Here is a 15,417-nt window from a genome sequence, read left to right on the forward strand (position 1 = left end):
ATTATTATGTGAGACAAAAATACTTCCTGTGTTTAAGAAAATAATGGTTTGAGAGTTGGAGTGCAGCCTGGAATTTATTTTGGTTTGAAAGTCTCTGTCAGTGACAGAACAGACACCTATTCAGAAGCTTCTAGTCTCCCAGCCCATGAAAAACTTGCAGGAAAGGAAAATTATAGTTTACAGGTCACTGAAAACTTGATAGATCTTTTCTCCTGGACAGAAGCCATTGGACCTTGGAGGGCCCGTGGGCATGGCCTGTTATTTTTCAGGTCCTGAGAATCCACAGGGAAATCTAGCTCCAGTTCTTCTTGTCTCAGTGCATGTGTGTGAAATCTGGCCTTTTTTACGCTGCTTCCGCTCTCCTGCTGTTCCTGAGCACCATATCTCAATTCAGAACCATGGCACCTTGTGCCCCTGCCTAGCTCTGCCTGTTTCCATTTGTGACTGTTTCCAACTGGACCATCATGATCCATTAGTTGGCAGCTCTAGCACATTCTCATCCTCTTTTATGAACCAGGCAAATGTGACAAAGACCCATTCTCCATTAGGCCCAGAGCAAGTGGAGGAAATGTCCATGCAGTTCTGATCAGCTTTTGCCCCTCTCCGCCCCACGAGAAAGGAGCCTAAATATAATTGAAAATCTGGGCCTTAGGCCATGTGTAGATGAAACAAGGGGCATGTGCAAACGACACTTTAAAGCAGGTTAAATGCTTTTCCACCACTTTAATGGTGTTGGTGTTTGCACGCATCGGCAGAGTATTGCGCAGTAATTCTAGCTGCTGTAGCAAATTTGGTGGCGTAATGCACCTTAAATGACTTGGGATGCAGCAAACTAAAACTCCACTGAGGAGTTTTAGTTTGCTGCCCTAAGCCACGGAAGGAAGCACCAGGCTCATCGCAGCTCAGGGGCTCTGCAGGCAGCCCTGCAGGCAGCCTGGCAGCAGCCCGGGAAGGCAGGCTCTGCCCAAGAAAAGCAGCAAGCCTAATCTTTTATTTTACTTTTTTTCCCTGGAGCCTGCCTGAGCTGTGTGGGGGCCCAGTGCTTCCCTCTACAGCAGCGGTGCCCCCCAGGACCACCCAAGCCACGTGCCTGCAGGCGGGTACCGCTTGAGGGGGAGCCGCCTCTGCTGTGGAGGGAAGCACCAGCCCCCCACACAGCCCACCAGGAGCTCACCCTCCTCTCCTCTCTGCCACAGTGGCAGGTAAGTGTGTGTGGGTGTGTGCACAACATGGAGGTTTAAATTGCCCTAAACTGAAGCGGTGTTTTTAAAAACCCACTGCTTCAATTTAGGGCCCCCGTTTCATCTACACATGTTAGTCTCCTACAGACTCCTTACTCACATCCGGGGGGAGAGTTTGACCCATGGCTTGCTGGTACTGGTCTCATATCTAAATGCTTTCTGGATAAATGTATTTTGTTACATAGAAGCTCCCCAGATGAACAAGCAGGAAGCAAAATCTAGGACACAATCAATGGATCGCCAGAACCAGAAGTAGCTTACCCAGTCCCAGTTGGTATAGCTGCCATAATGTGATACTGCGGACAGGGAAATGAACTCTGCCTCTTAGCTTAGTTAATTGGCCATGTTTGCCCAGCACTGGGAGACCAAGCTGATTACTTGTCCTAGATGCAGCGCTGTGTGAATAAAGCAATTCTGCTCCTATTCAGGAGATGTCCTACAGCTGCCTCCCAACCCATGGGAAGTAGGACGTCTGTCCCTGAGCACCAGGCCCTGTCACCCTGCTTCCTCTCCAGGATGGTGCTGATCAGAACTAACTTTTAAATTCCGGACAGTAGTCCCATTCTGGGGAGCCCTGTGTTCATTTAGACTAAGCCCTAAAATTCAAGACTGTATCGAAAAATCCGCGACAGCTGGTACCTTTACACATAGACTGCATGTAAACTCTTTTAAAGTCAAGTTATTTCAGTATTTACAAAGTACAATTGGTAATCATTACAAGCATGACAGCATAAGGTGTCATGTGTACTGCAACTTTTTTATATGAGTAAGAATGCTGGCTACTAGTTTCAGTATTAACTAATCTCTCCTGGGTTCTGCCAAGGATACCATAAAATATGTTGCTACGTTAATCAGGTCTTAAAGTATCCAAATCATGAGTTATCTATCACTGTATAATAAATGCTTAAAAAGAAATGCAACATCTTATTTTTAGCTTTGCTGGAAAGGTATACCATTTACAATTATGACAGCTGAGAGTGATGAGATCTTTTAGAAATGCTTGTTAAATCCATCTCAGTGCATCTTACTATACCGTATATTATTGTATGCTACAAATACTTGAGAAAATTTTCAACAGGGTGTATGGGGGACTTCAGTGTCAAGACTCCTAGCAATTCTGGAGCCAAAACAGCACTCACCATTTGGAAAGTTTCCCATATATTTCTGTGCGAGTGTCAGGCCTCACAAATTTAAACTCACCAGTTGACTTAATTTGAGAAAAATGTTAATCGAATGGAACTCATGCACATAATAACTACATTAACCATATAAATATTAAGGATTAGAGAGGTGCAAGTTAATTATGCATTGGTGCACATATATTATTATGAATTGTGAATAGATTGCTTTGGGAAGTAGATAGGAAATATTTAATTAATTTGTTTATAAAGTACTCAGAAGTTCACTAGGTATCTCACAGGTATAGAGAAACACAGCTCACTGCCCCAAATAACTTGTAATAGGGTCGAAGTATTCTTATACCCATAACAACCCCAGAAAACTCCTTACTGAATAACTTGAATTCTAAATGTTGCCAGTGATTTTACTAGAAATCCTGTAATATTTTTTATCTCAAAGTCTCAACATTTGGGGTCAAGTTATTATAAGAGGGTTTCAGATTTGACTTTTAAAAAACAAGGGTATTTTTACATGTGCTCTGGGAGGCAAGGGGGAGCGCTTTAATTAGCAAGCCGCACTAATTAAAAGTGCCCAATCATCACATGTATCCGCATCCCTGCACTGAAAAAATGGTGGTGGGTCGCTTTGAACTAAAGCTCGTTCAATGAGGTTTAGTTCAAAGCACCTGCCCACCATTTTTCAGCAGGGTGGGGACACTGATACACATGATGCTAGAGTCTGCTAGAGCACGTTAATGTCCACCCTCCAGCAGACTTGATTAATTGAGTCTGCTCCAATGCACTGGATTTTCAAGATCCCTGCACATGTATAGGAGCCCTAAGTTTCTATCACATTACAGAGAAAATTTGGAAAATATGAGCCCTGAAGGTGCAATAACCAGAAGGTAACTAAAGACTCCCAAAGTAGTGGGTTTTTTTCTTTTAATTTTAAGGGCTCTAACTCATGCTTTTTTAATATTTGGAGCTGTTAGAACTGCACTGTAGAGTCTTGATGCTTTAGAGTCAAATGAACAGCCCTTACTCAGTTGGATAGTCCCAATGAAGCTAATGGAACCAGTACATACAACTGAAATTGGTGACAGCTGCCACTGCCTTGAAGGAGAATTAGATGAGTCATACATTGAGTAATAATGGGTGCATCTACATGTTGCCTTACATCTCCGTAGCAATGTGCTACATCACCGTATGGCACACTATGGCAGCGTAGCGATCATGTGGGTCTACACGTGATCGACAGCCATGTCACCATAGCGGTGCACTTCCCCATTTTAGTGTGCTGCTGTGACAATGAAGTGGCAAAATCTAACTGTGCACCACACACGGAGCACAGTATGGGTGGTTACTTCACTGTACAGTGATGTGTAGACATGCCCAATCAGGTGTACTTTGAGCTTTTCAAAGCATTTATAGCTAAGCCTATATTTGCAAATACATAATAACATTTACCCAGGGTTCCTGAAACATGTTAATTAACATTAGTCAGTTAAGCCCCACAGTTAGAGCTGACACTGTCCTTAACTGAGCTTATGACACTTCGGTGACATTTAAGTCTTTCCACTGTATGACCTGCAGTGAGAAAAAATATTTACATTGGTAAGTGAAGTGTTTGCAAAGTCTAGATTTTCATGCACATGTCAGAATAGGCTTCCATGGGAACTTTTAGATGTTGAGTTGTGAACTGAGCATAAGTGATTTCAGATTGCAAAGCACACACATTAAAGCTACACATGTCTTCTTGTTCCTCATTGATTCACCATTTGTCCAGCAGGGTCTAGAATGCCATTTTGAGAGCTGTTCCTAGACAAACCCTGGAGTTTCCCTACCAACTCACAAAAACCTATGTAGCCTGCCTTTCCTTCTGCTCCCTAACAGTTAGTGGCAGTGACACATTTTCTATAATCATAGAAAATTAAGGTTGAAAGGGACTTCTGGAGGTCATCTAGTCCAATCCCATGCTCAAAGCAGGACCATTCCCAACTAGGTATCCCAGCCAAATCTTTCTCTAGCTGTGTCATGAAAACCTCCAAGGATGGAGATTCCACAACCTCTCTGGTAGGGCTATGCGAATGCGAAGCTTTGGTTGCTGATTTGATTTGGCGGAGATTTGGCCCAATTTGGTGGCTGAATCTCCAAATCCGAGTCGAATCAGGAGACCCTTTAATCTCTCCGAATCGAATCAGAACCCTCTGAATCAATTTGGAGAGATTTGACGATTCAGACATAGATGCAGCTTTATATGTTTTTTCTACATACTTCAAGGTACCAGGCAGTTCATGATCACTTAGATGGTGAAGCGAATGGAGCATCTCACAGGAGTGCAGAAGTGTCCCCAGCGTGCTTGGCGGCAGACCCGGAAATGGACCAGAGCGCTTCTGGTCCACTTTCGGGTCACTGCAGAGCGCATGGGGGACCCCCACCCTCCAGTTCAGTGACTGGTGCCTCCTGGGTCTGGGGGGGGCACCTGGGGTCCCCCTGCAGCCGATCGCTGAGCTGGGGAGAAAAGGGGGGGGGTCCACCACTGAGCATGCAGGGGCCTCCCCCCACACTCCTGTGGCATGCTCCATCTGCCCCACCATCTCAGTGTTCACAAGACTCACCTGGTACCTCGAGGTATGTAGAAGAAACATTTAAAGCTGTGTCTATGGCTGAATTGCTGATTCTCAGAATCAGACTCTCATCTTCAGATTCAGATTCGGTGAAATTGAATTGGGACAGTGATCCAAATCAACAAATTGAATCACTGTCCTTTGAATCAGGCCAAATCTGAATTGAATATAGCCCGCTCTGCACACCCCTACTCCCTGTGTAACCTGTTCCAGTGTTTTACTACCCTCCTAATGAGAAAATTCTTCCTAATATCCAACCTAAATTTTCCTTGCTGCAACTTGAGACCGTTGCTCCTTGTTCTGTCATCTGCCACCATTGAGAACAGTCTAGCTCCAGCCTCTTTTGAACCCCGCTTCAGATAGTTGAAGGCTGCTATTAAATCCCCTCTCAGCCTTCTCTTCTCCAAACTAAATAAGTCCAGTTCCCTCAGCCTCTCCTCAGAAGTCATGTGCCCCAGCCGCCTCACCATTTGTGTTGCCCTCTGCTGGACTCTCTCCAATTTGTCCACATCCTTTCTGTAATAGTGGGGAGAGGAGTTGGGGGGCAAAACTGGACATTGTACTCCAGATGTGGTCTCACTGGTGCTGAATAGAGGGGAATAATCACTTCCCTTCACCTGCTGGCAACACACCTACCACTGCAGCCTAGTGCTATGCTCCTTCCTGCAGTGTTGGGGAGAGGGAAAAGCCACCTGTCACCCCAGAGACCATGCTGAACTGTCACTTCTGCCCCAAATACCTTTTCCTACCATTATCAGAGTACACCAGAGGAGGGAGCAAACCTGTCACCCCATACAGCTAGTTGATTAATTCAGAGAACCTTGTGTAACCTACTCAGTGCAACGCTCTGTCCCTTTTAAGCCAGAGATAGAAATTAATGAATGTCCTGCATCAACCTTGGCTGAGAAACTCAGCTCTTTTACATTGGGTAGTTAGAGGTTCATGTGGTTTAGTTCTGTTGGTTCTAAGTCCAATTCCTGTTATTAACAGCCCACTTCAGAACATGGGGTTACAGAGTGGTAGCAGAGAATTGTTTTCATCTGCCAGTTTCTGGGATTATGTGCCCAACATATTTCTGTGTGGATGATAGTCACAACCTGGCCAGCCACCTGTGATGACTTTTCTCATGTCCTCCATACCCAATTAGGCAACCCCAGACAGGCAGTAGAAACTAGCAGGAGAGAGTCTGTCCATTATAACATTCAAGTTGATTTATTGCATGCTTTTATGTATAATGGTGTCAAGTAGGCTTTTGCAATAGAGAGACTAGGTTTGTATGTTTTGTTTTTTAATTCTTTCTCTTGAGTTCCCAAAGGCAGGATGAGAATTTTTGTTTTTGTTTGGGACTCTCATTTCTTCAGGGTAAAATTGTGGCTAGCACTAATACAAATAGGTAGGACATGTAACCTCAATGTGTCACAAATATATACTTGGAGTGGATGATCATTGAACTGTTTATGGTTATGAGGGTATAAAACAAGCATAAGTGAGCTCTAACTCAGATCCAGAAAGCCCAGCATTTCAGTCACCAAGTAGATCATATGCCAAAAAAAGCATCAAGAAGAATGGGACATGAGAAAAGATATGGCTTGAAAGTAAAAGTGGAAGTGGAGGAAAAAAGTGCTCTCCCAATGCTGTCATTGGCAGTTCTTCAACATGAGGATGACAGTTTTTCAGTAAATAGGGAAGTCATGAGCGAGTCCATAGATGACTAAGGAGGCCAATCCAAGAGCCACGTGTTTAACTGCAGATGTGGCAAATAGTTTCAAGGAGTAAATCAGAGGTGTCCAATCTTTTTGAATCTGGGGCCAGATCATGAACTTTTTATCACCCAGTAGGCTGGCGAGCCATATTCAAAGACCTCACAGGAAGCGGTGAAATTCAGCAGGTGAAATTCTATGGCCTGCGTTACACCGGACGTCAGACTGGATGAGACAGAATCTTACAAGGGTGCCACAGAACTTCCCGTCACTTCCACCTTTACTGTGGTCCTTTCGAGTTATAAGAACAAAGCTTCTTATGGATGCACAGGAGGAGCTGGGTGAGGGCCGTGATGCTGCAGCCCTCATGTCCCGGGCTCTACAGGTGGAGCAGCCATGGGGCAGGGACCCAGGCCACCCAAGCCCCCCGCCCCAGGCCCCAGCATGCCTTGCAAGCCCACCTGGCAGCTCCCAGCCCGGAGCCAGCAAAAAAAAAAAAAAAAAGGAGCTTCCTCTGCTGGGGATGGAGGAGGAGAAGGCAGAGGTGGTGCAGTGAGCCCGGGCTGGCGCTGTGCGCTCACACAGGGACCTGCGAGCCAGGCACGGGGCAGCATTTCATATACTCCACCTGTATACAAGCATCACCTAGGCATTGCTCTTGTGAAAGAATAATAACTCATAGGTGATCCTGTGAAAGCAAGCTGGAAGCCGAACAGAGAAACATGAAAGAGCCTGCTACAAAGTAAAATCAAGATTTCAAGGACTTGGAAACTGAGAAGAAAGTGCTTGAATAAAAACTCAGGAAGATGCAGACAAAATACAATGGACTTACAAAAGGAGAAGTGTGCAGTGATGTTTAGAAGAGGTAGAGACTGAAAGCTCAAATGAAGGTACGGCAGCCAACAAACTGCTGTTGAAAGAATTATAGGCAACTGAGACAAGGTTGAGCCAAGAAGGCACATACACATTGCTTTTGATTCAGGGTTATTCTGCAAATTCTTTCAAGAATAAAATAGTGCACTAAACCACACCAAAATCCTGGAAAACAGTTAATAGTAAAATGTTTCAAAAACATAACTGCCTTGTAGAAACCTTTGGAAAGACCTTCTTTATTGTCACTGGAGACAAAAAGAAGTCCTGGAACTCCTCTGAATGTGAAGGCAACAATCTAGATATTTCAACTTTTATACAGCACCCATCACAGCTACAAACATCAGGGAAAGAAAGCCACTAAATGAGGTCTTTTTCATGACAAATGAAAACAGTCCTTGTTTGAAAATTAAACTACAGGCACATGAATGCTTTGAGAGGGGTAATGAATGTATCTCTTTAAACATTTAGTTTTGTATTCTAAGAACCTTAGGATTTCTGGTAATGGAGTTCGGTGCAAGAGCTGTTGAAAGTATGAGGGAGGATCTTACAGCTTTGCTAGTAAAACAGCATTAAACCTGTACTTCTGTGTGTATCTAGATTGATCTGCCAGACAACAGGAAATTTCCTAAGGTGAACTCTTGGCCCTGTTACAATCAATAGCAACATTTCCATTGACGTCAGAGGAGTCAGGATTTCACCTTCTGATCTTTTCATGTTGACTGACAGCTCCAAAATGGAGTTGTCAGCCAATAGATCCATGTCAGGCCATACATCCTGGGGCCATAGTGGCTTTTTAGGATCTTTCTAGCTGACAAGGCAAGCTAAGCTACTATGTGTATTCTGTGCCTTTTCTCCTCTTATTTATAGAGTTCAGATTGAATGGAGTCTGCAACTCCTGAGATGCAGGAAAAAGTAGGAGGGCCCATTGCTTTATGACCACCTCAGGTTGGATCCTGCTTCAGACTTTGAAGAAACCTCTGCAGCTGTAGATACTGGTTACAGCAATGTGCTGCTATGGGCTCCAGCTGTAAAATTTAAGTAAATGGTTGTAGGTCTAGGATTCATCCCACACCAAGCTTGATTTAGCTTTAGGCATTTCATTTATTTTAAAAGCTGCTTCCTCACTTATTCTTTTTTAAATTCTTTATCTATAAAGCATCCCTCAGATCAATTCAATGCAGAACATGCCATGTAATAGTAAAATAGTGAACTAATTCATGTATGGCACGTAATAACAATGAGACCCAGCTGAGAATGTATTACTAGGGATTGCAGCTCACTCTGGCATTCACATCAAGCCCATTTCTCACAAAACTAGTCTGCAACCCTTGCTAAATCCCAGGAATTTTTCAGCTTAATTATGGTGCTGAATAGAAAAAAAGAGTGGTAAGATAGAAAATGCAAATAACATTGTAAAGCTCAGCAGTAACTAATTGACCATGAGAAGTGCAAAAAATGGAAGGCTCAGAAAAGTACCATTTGAAAGAAGAATTCTGTATATGCATACACAAATATGAAACTTTATATCAGGGCCAGTATTCTTTCATTCTCATATTTAAAATTCGAGGTGTGATAGGTGATAATGGCAGAGAAATAACCTTAAGAAGTTTACTCTACACAGCATGCATATTGCATGAGGTCCATTTGAGGAATTACTTTACCTAGAAAAGCATGCTAGAGAGTTATTCTGGGTTAATGTGGAATTTTGCTCCAAACTGAGCATAGCAAGATGTAATTGAAGCTCCTTATTTACAAGTGCTGTTCATATCATTTAACAGTTCTTCACGGGGCTTATGATAGTCATTTCCAGGTGATAAGGTTAGGTGTCAGCTTCAGTGCCAGGTCATTTTATAGTACAATTACCATTCTTACAAGACAGTTGCAGCCTATAAAGTAGAAATTATCACTGGTCAGCTGATCAGGATAGTCCCTTCTCTCTCTCTTTTTTACTCTTGTAAATTCTCCCTTTGTGAAGGCATGGGAGTTTTGTTTTTGTTGGGGGGGAGGGGGTCTGTTTTGTTTTATTTTTTAAGAAAGTCTTTGAAAGGACTCATAGTTTCTGCAGTGATGTGTGTTATGAATGGAGCTGGTCATAGGCCCTGCATCTGTATCTGTTTTCAGTGAATATCACCTAGGGCAGCAGTTCCCAACACAGTGCCCATGGGCACCATGGTGCCCCCTGATGTTTATTCAGGTGCCCACGCACATTTTCACAATCAGTAAAAATCATTATTCCAACAAAAAAATGCTGTCATATTGGTGCCTGCTGCTTTTTCTTTTAAATTCGATTGTGCCCTTGAACACATAAATGTTGGGAACTCCTGATCTAGGGTTACCATATTTCCAGTTTCAAAAAGAGGACACCTGTCAGGGCGGGGGGAGAGGAGTATAATATGATTGTGGGAGGGCAGTGATGTGCCCGTGCCCTGGCCCTGCCCCTCACTCCCATCCTGCTGCTGCCCCTAACTCCTGACCCGCAGCCCTCTGCTCCCCGAGCCCTGCCAGCATCTCCCGGATGCCCCTCCCCTGTGAGCATGGGTGCTGGCACGGCCTGGCCATGCAACTCCGTGCTGCCCCTCCCCCACTCCTTTCCCCCACTGGAGGAGCAGGCACCTCCCCCACCCCGCTGCAGCCCAGTGCCAGGAGAAACGTTGATGCTGAGCAGAGCAAAATCCCAAATCCTGGACACTAGTTGACATTTAAAAAACCCACCTGGACAGAAATGGGAGGACCCAAAAAGAGAACATGTCTAGGAAAACCTGGATGTATGGTAATCCTAGGTAACACACTTACTTTGTAAGAGGCAGGACCCTAGAATGAGCTGTGTATCTAGAGAACAAAGTTACAACTGGAAAGAGGTATTGGTGTGCCATGTCATGCCACCATGTCCCTGTCCTCACTGCCCCAAGACCATAAATGCAGCTCAGTTGACTTCAACTGTCTTTATGGGAGCAGGGTATATCATGATTAAAGGACTTTAGAGACAGATGAGAAGAAAGATTATAGACAAAAAATCTTACATGAAAAGAGTTCTAAAGCAATAGATTATACTTCAGAAAGGAGAAGAGTAAGAGGAGACACAAGAAAAATACATAGAAAAAAAATAGCATAGAGAAAGTAGGGTATGAGATGGGGAAATGTTCAATTAAAGTGAAAGGTAGTGAATTTTAATCTTCAAATAGGAAGTCCTTTTCTCCATTCTGAGTGACGTGTGTATGGAATTCGTGGCCACTAGGTTTTTATTGCAGCCCCAAACTTAGCAGGGTTCAAAAAACAGGGCATGCCTTTATGTGATAACACCTAGAGTTACAAGCCCTAACAGGGGTGTAGGTTGTAGCCGTGTTGGTCTAAGGACATAGGCAGACAAGGTTCCTTGGGTGAATCTGATATCTTTTATTGGACCAACCCAAATAGTTGGAAAATAATTATTAAGCAAGCTTTCGGGTTAAAAAACCCTTAGTCGGGCTAAGGAAGTTTCAGCAGTTGGTGTGTGCTCTTCCTGGATGGGATGAAAAGTAAAGAAGCCAGAGGCTGGGCTGGTATGCATACAAGACAGGTAGTCGGTGAAAATGTAGATTGAGGAGTCAATGGGTAAGAGACAGGCTGGGGGGGGGGGGGGGGGAGGAGAGAAGGGGGATGAAAGTGGAGAGATACCTGGGGAGTCAGATGTCAGGCAGGTTATAATGTGTCATAAATCCAATGTCTATATTTAGTCCATGATTTTTAGTATCCAGGAGGTTGATGAACTGGAGTTCATAGGCTCGTCTCTGGGAAGTGTTTTGTAAGATTCCTTTGAGGATCAGGACTGAGAGACTGGAGAGAGAGTGGTTTTCTTGTGAGAAATGTGCCCCCACACGTAATTCCTGTGTTTGATAGATTTCCGGTGCACGTTCATGCTGGTGTGCAGTTGTTGTTTGCTCTCTCCTACGTATTTTCCATCAGGGCATTTGGTGCACTGGATGAGGTATATTACATTCCTGGAGGTGCAGCTGTAAGATCCAGGAATGCTGATGGCTCTGTTGTGGGGTATAGTAATAATGGGGGTGGTGGAGATGTAGAAGCCCTAACAGTGAATTCCAAAACACTTATTTGCAAAGCTTACATCTTTATTCTTCAAAGCTTACCTCAAGCTGTAAGTACCGAAGGTTTGAAGAAACCTTTTCCAGAGAAGCAGATCATGTTGTTCCTGTCTGTTGCAAGGTTTCTTACACCTCCTCTAAAGTATACATTACTAGGCAGTGTTGGCAACAGGATTTTCATGTAGACGGCCAGTGGTCTGATCCTGGGTAGGAAGTCCTATGTTTATAGGCGAGGACAGTGAGTTCCATTATGGATGTCTCTACTATATACAATTCTGTTCCCAGTGTCATAAGTATCCCTGAATTTGGTTTGGTTGGCCATGTTGATGAAGCCAAGCTTCATGTTTTAAAAATAGTTTTAAGTCTGAAGACATGCCCCAGATAGTCAGCAGCCTAGCATCGTCTAAAAAAAAAAACCACTTTTCAGTCTGGTGTACTCTCACTAACTTTATTGGCCAAAGTGTTTATAAGAAGCAGCGGTATTTCAGCCAGGCTCATAAATGAGCTATAGACAGGAGAAACATTTCTTAAGAAATTTATTTTGCTACTTATAGATACATCTGTATTAAATAGTGGGTGAATCTACACATGCAATTAATTCAAAGTTGGCTTACCGCACAGTAAAAATACAGCGCAGTAAGCCTACTGAGGAGCAGATTTGCTCCCACCCTGCTCTGCTCCCCTGCAGCAGCCAGAGGGAGCTCCAGGTGTTTCCTGGCCCCATACACATCAGGAGGGGTCCTGATGTGCAGGCGGGAGAGCTGCTACTGCAGAGCTCTCCTGGCCTTTGCACATGGGGACTTCCCAGCAGGGCTTCCCCATGGCTGGCCAGGACCTGTCCCTGTCTGGGGTAGGTCCCAGCTAGCTCCAAGCTGTGGCCCTCCCCTGCAGCTGTTTCCCAGCCCCATGGCTCGATCAGGTGATCAAGGCAGAGGGCTGAGAAGAGTCCCCTCCCCCACAGCTGCTTCCCAGCCCCATACCCCAATCAAGCTATTGGGACACAGGGCTGGGAAAGAGCTATGGGGGAGGGGATTCTTCCCAGCTCCCTGCCCCAATCACCCAGTTGGGGGACATGGCTGAGAAACAGCTGCAGGGAAGAGACAAATCCCAGCCTCTTGCCCTGATCCACTGGTGGGGCAGCTAGCAGCGAGCCCCTGGCTGGATGGGGATTCCCTGGCCAGCCGGGGGCTCACTGCTACCTGCCTCACCAGTAGTTCCCCAGTCCCAGTGCTGCTCAGCTCCCCATTCCTGTGGGGAGCCAGGAGCCCCACAGTGCTGGGATGGTGGGGGCCAGGGCAGAGAGGGGGCCAGTCCCTCCACTGATTGGCTCCCTGCTCCTATCATGGAGCTGGTGCTGGGTGCTGCCTGCTGCTGCGGCAGGAGGCTGCTCAGAGCCCGCCCTGGCAGTAGGCAGCTCCTGGGGGCAGGGAGCAATCTCCTCACCCCCACTCTGATCATGCAGCCAGGGTTGGGAGCTGCCAGCTACAGGGGCAGGGGGACATTGTCCCAGCCCAGACTCCAAGCTCAGAGCCCACCCCTGCAGCAGGCGGCTCCCAGGGGAGGGTATCGTTCTCTTACCCCTTGCTGCCCGGGCTGACTGGGAGCAAATTTGTTCCTGGTCATCTGTCTATCTGTGGGCTCCTGTGCAGTTAATACCATATGGTTAACTAATTGACTGTGCAGTAAGTGTCAGCACGTGTAGACAGTGATGCTTTACCGTGTAGTCAATTGTGTGATAAAGTGTCTTTATGTGCCCACTGAGAAATATAATGTGTCTGATATGGTTTCATGTGAGTTCTGTCTCACTCCAATCATGACAATAATTTTTACCCTGAAGCATGTCTCACAACCCTGGTAAAATCCAACCTGCTAGGCATTTGTGCTCAAGTCCCAGCCACTGGACCATGTACTTCTCAAGTTTTACTTGGTATGAATAGGTTCCAATGCTTTTTTTCCCCTCAGGCTCTCTGATGTAGGCTGTCATTTTATTGAACCTTCATGGGCATGGGACCTTGCCACCAATTTGTCTTCTGCCCCAGGAATAGTGCTGACCCCTCAGGCTCTCAGTAGTTTAAGAATGCCTTTTCCCAGTCCCCCAACTGTGTGGGTCTACAACTCATCTCTTCAGCACATGCCCTTGTCGAAACACAATCACACAGACTTAATAACACTTCAGAGAACAACCACTTCAGCTAGCACAAGTAATAAACAGACCTAGTTATAAGAGAACATATATATACACATCTGATTTGGTTTCTTCACCACTGTAGCATTTTCTGGGCTTATATCAGAGTTCTTAAGGGAGCCAGGATCCCATTTCTTCAACATATGGGTTCTCCTCTGTATCATGGAGCCTCTCACTCCTGCAGCCAGCTTTCCACTTATTCTCTCTCTGACCTCTAATCAGCACCTTTCGTCTCTCTTGTTGTGAAGCCCTGAAATTTATAAGTCCTTAAGCCTTTTGCTGGATCAGCACCTAGGTGCCTAAAATAAGATTTATGCATCCAAGTACAAAACTGAAGTCCTAAAAACCACTGCCTGAATTTTTAGCTGCCTAAATTCTACAGGTGTCAAAGGTTTTTTTGCTAGTCAAATTCCTTAGGCACCAAAACTGCTGCTCTTGCACATGCCCAGAAATGCTGCCATTTAAGCAGGGCAGTAGTTCAACATCTAAATTAGTTCAGATCCTCAAATGGGGTCCCTTAAGGGGACCATGCCTAGCACAAACCTCCAGGATTGATTTCTGTGCAAAATACAATGTCTACAGTCACTTTAATTCAGCAAGAAGGTGTTGTTTCATTATCCAATAATTCAGTGGAATTGTTTTGTGAATAACTTTTGTGAATTGTCTGGTACACTGTTTCAAAAACTATCTTATTTATTTCTGTGCTTACCACACAGAGGGAACAGACAGTGAGGAGAAGTGGCCAGGCAGGAATGAGCCTAAGCCTGCACTTATCAGTGGGGACCTATTTAATTTACAGATTTCACAGAAACTGCGACATCCAGGATTACCTGTGAAATCTGCAAAATCAACAGCAACAAAAGACTTAATAAAATGCTGACTCCCCAGTGGGAGCCAGCAGTCCTCATTTGCAGGAGGGGAAGGCACCAGCTGGCAGGATGGCACAAAGGGCAGCGGACAAGATAACAGCTTTCCTCTCATCCCTTCTCCCCCTGCCAGGACCTCTCTGCCAATCAGCACCAAGGGGCAGGGCCATACAAAGGGCAGCCAGCAATCAAGATAGTGGCTGCCTCCTTGTCCCTTTCTCCCCCCCCCCCCCCAACCCCCAGAGCTACTTTACCAATCCGCACTGAGAGGTGGCGCCGCTGTGAAATGACTGTGGAATTAGAACTTTATGCTGCAATCAACCCATGAAAATTGGTAAGTCCCCCCATGATTTAGGTAGACCCCTACTTATCAATTTATCTCCTCACATGTCACTTATTTCCTTACATCTCATGTCACCCTTCAAAGGATCACACCTCAATCCAGGATGCCATAGCACCCTGGTTCAGAATCACTTCTGTACACACTAGGATTTTCTGTTCTTCCTGAACCTATGCTACTCTGCAAAAAGAAGGATTGAAGATTCACTGGGTTGGAATGAACTAACAGAAAAAACCATTACTTTTTAGCCCACAGGCTTGGGCACTCACCTTTGATAGTGGATACCTGGGATGTGATCCCTGTTCTAAGGATGACTTGTGCAGTCCTTGAATAAAATGCTGACTTCAGCTCTCCCATTGTTCCTTATGTGCTAGGTGTTTTCAGTAGC

At 45.0% G+C, this 15,417-nt stretch overlaps 1 protein-coding gene across 3 annotated transcripts in view; it reads left to right on the plus strand.

Annotated features, from left to right (window-relative positions):
* LHFPL3 (LHFPL tetraspan subfamily member 3) overlaps positions 1-15,417 on the plus strand; it is a 477,206-nt gene that overhangs the window by 164,921 nt on the left and 296,868 nt on the right. The window lies entirely within an intron of this gene.

Source organism: Alligator mississippiensis, chromosome 4, assembly GCF_030867095.1.
Source record: "Alligator mississippiensis isolate rAllMis1 chromosome 4, rAllMis1, whole genome shotgun sequence".
Lineage (NCBI taxonomy): Eukaryota > Metazoa > Chordata > Crocodylia > Alligatoridae > Alligator > Alligator mississippiensis.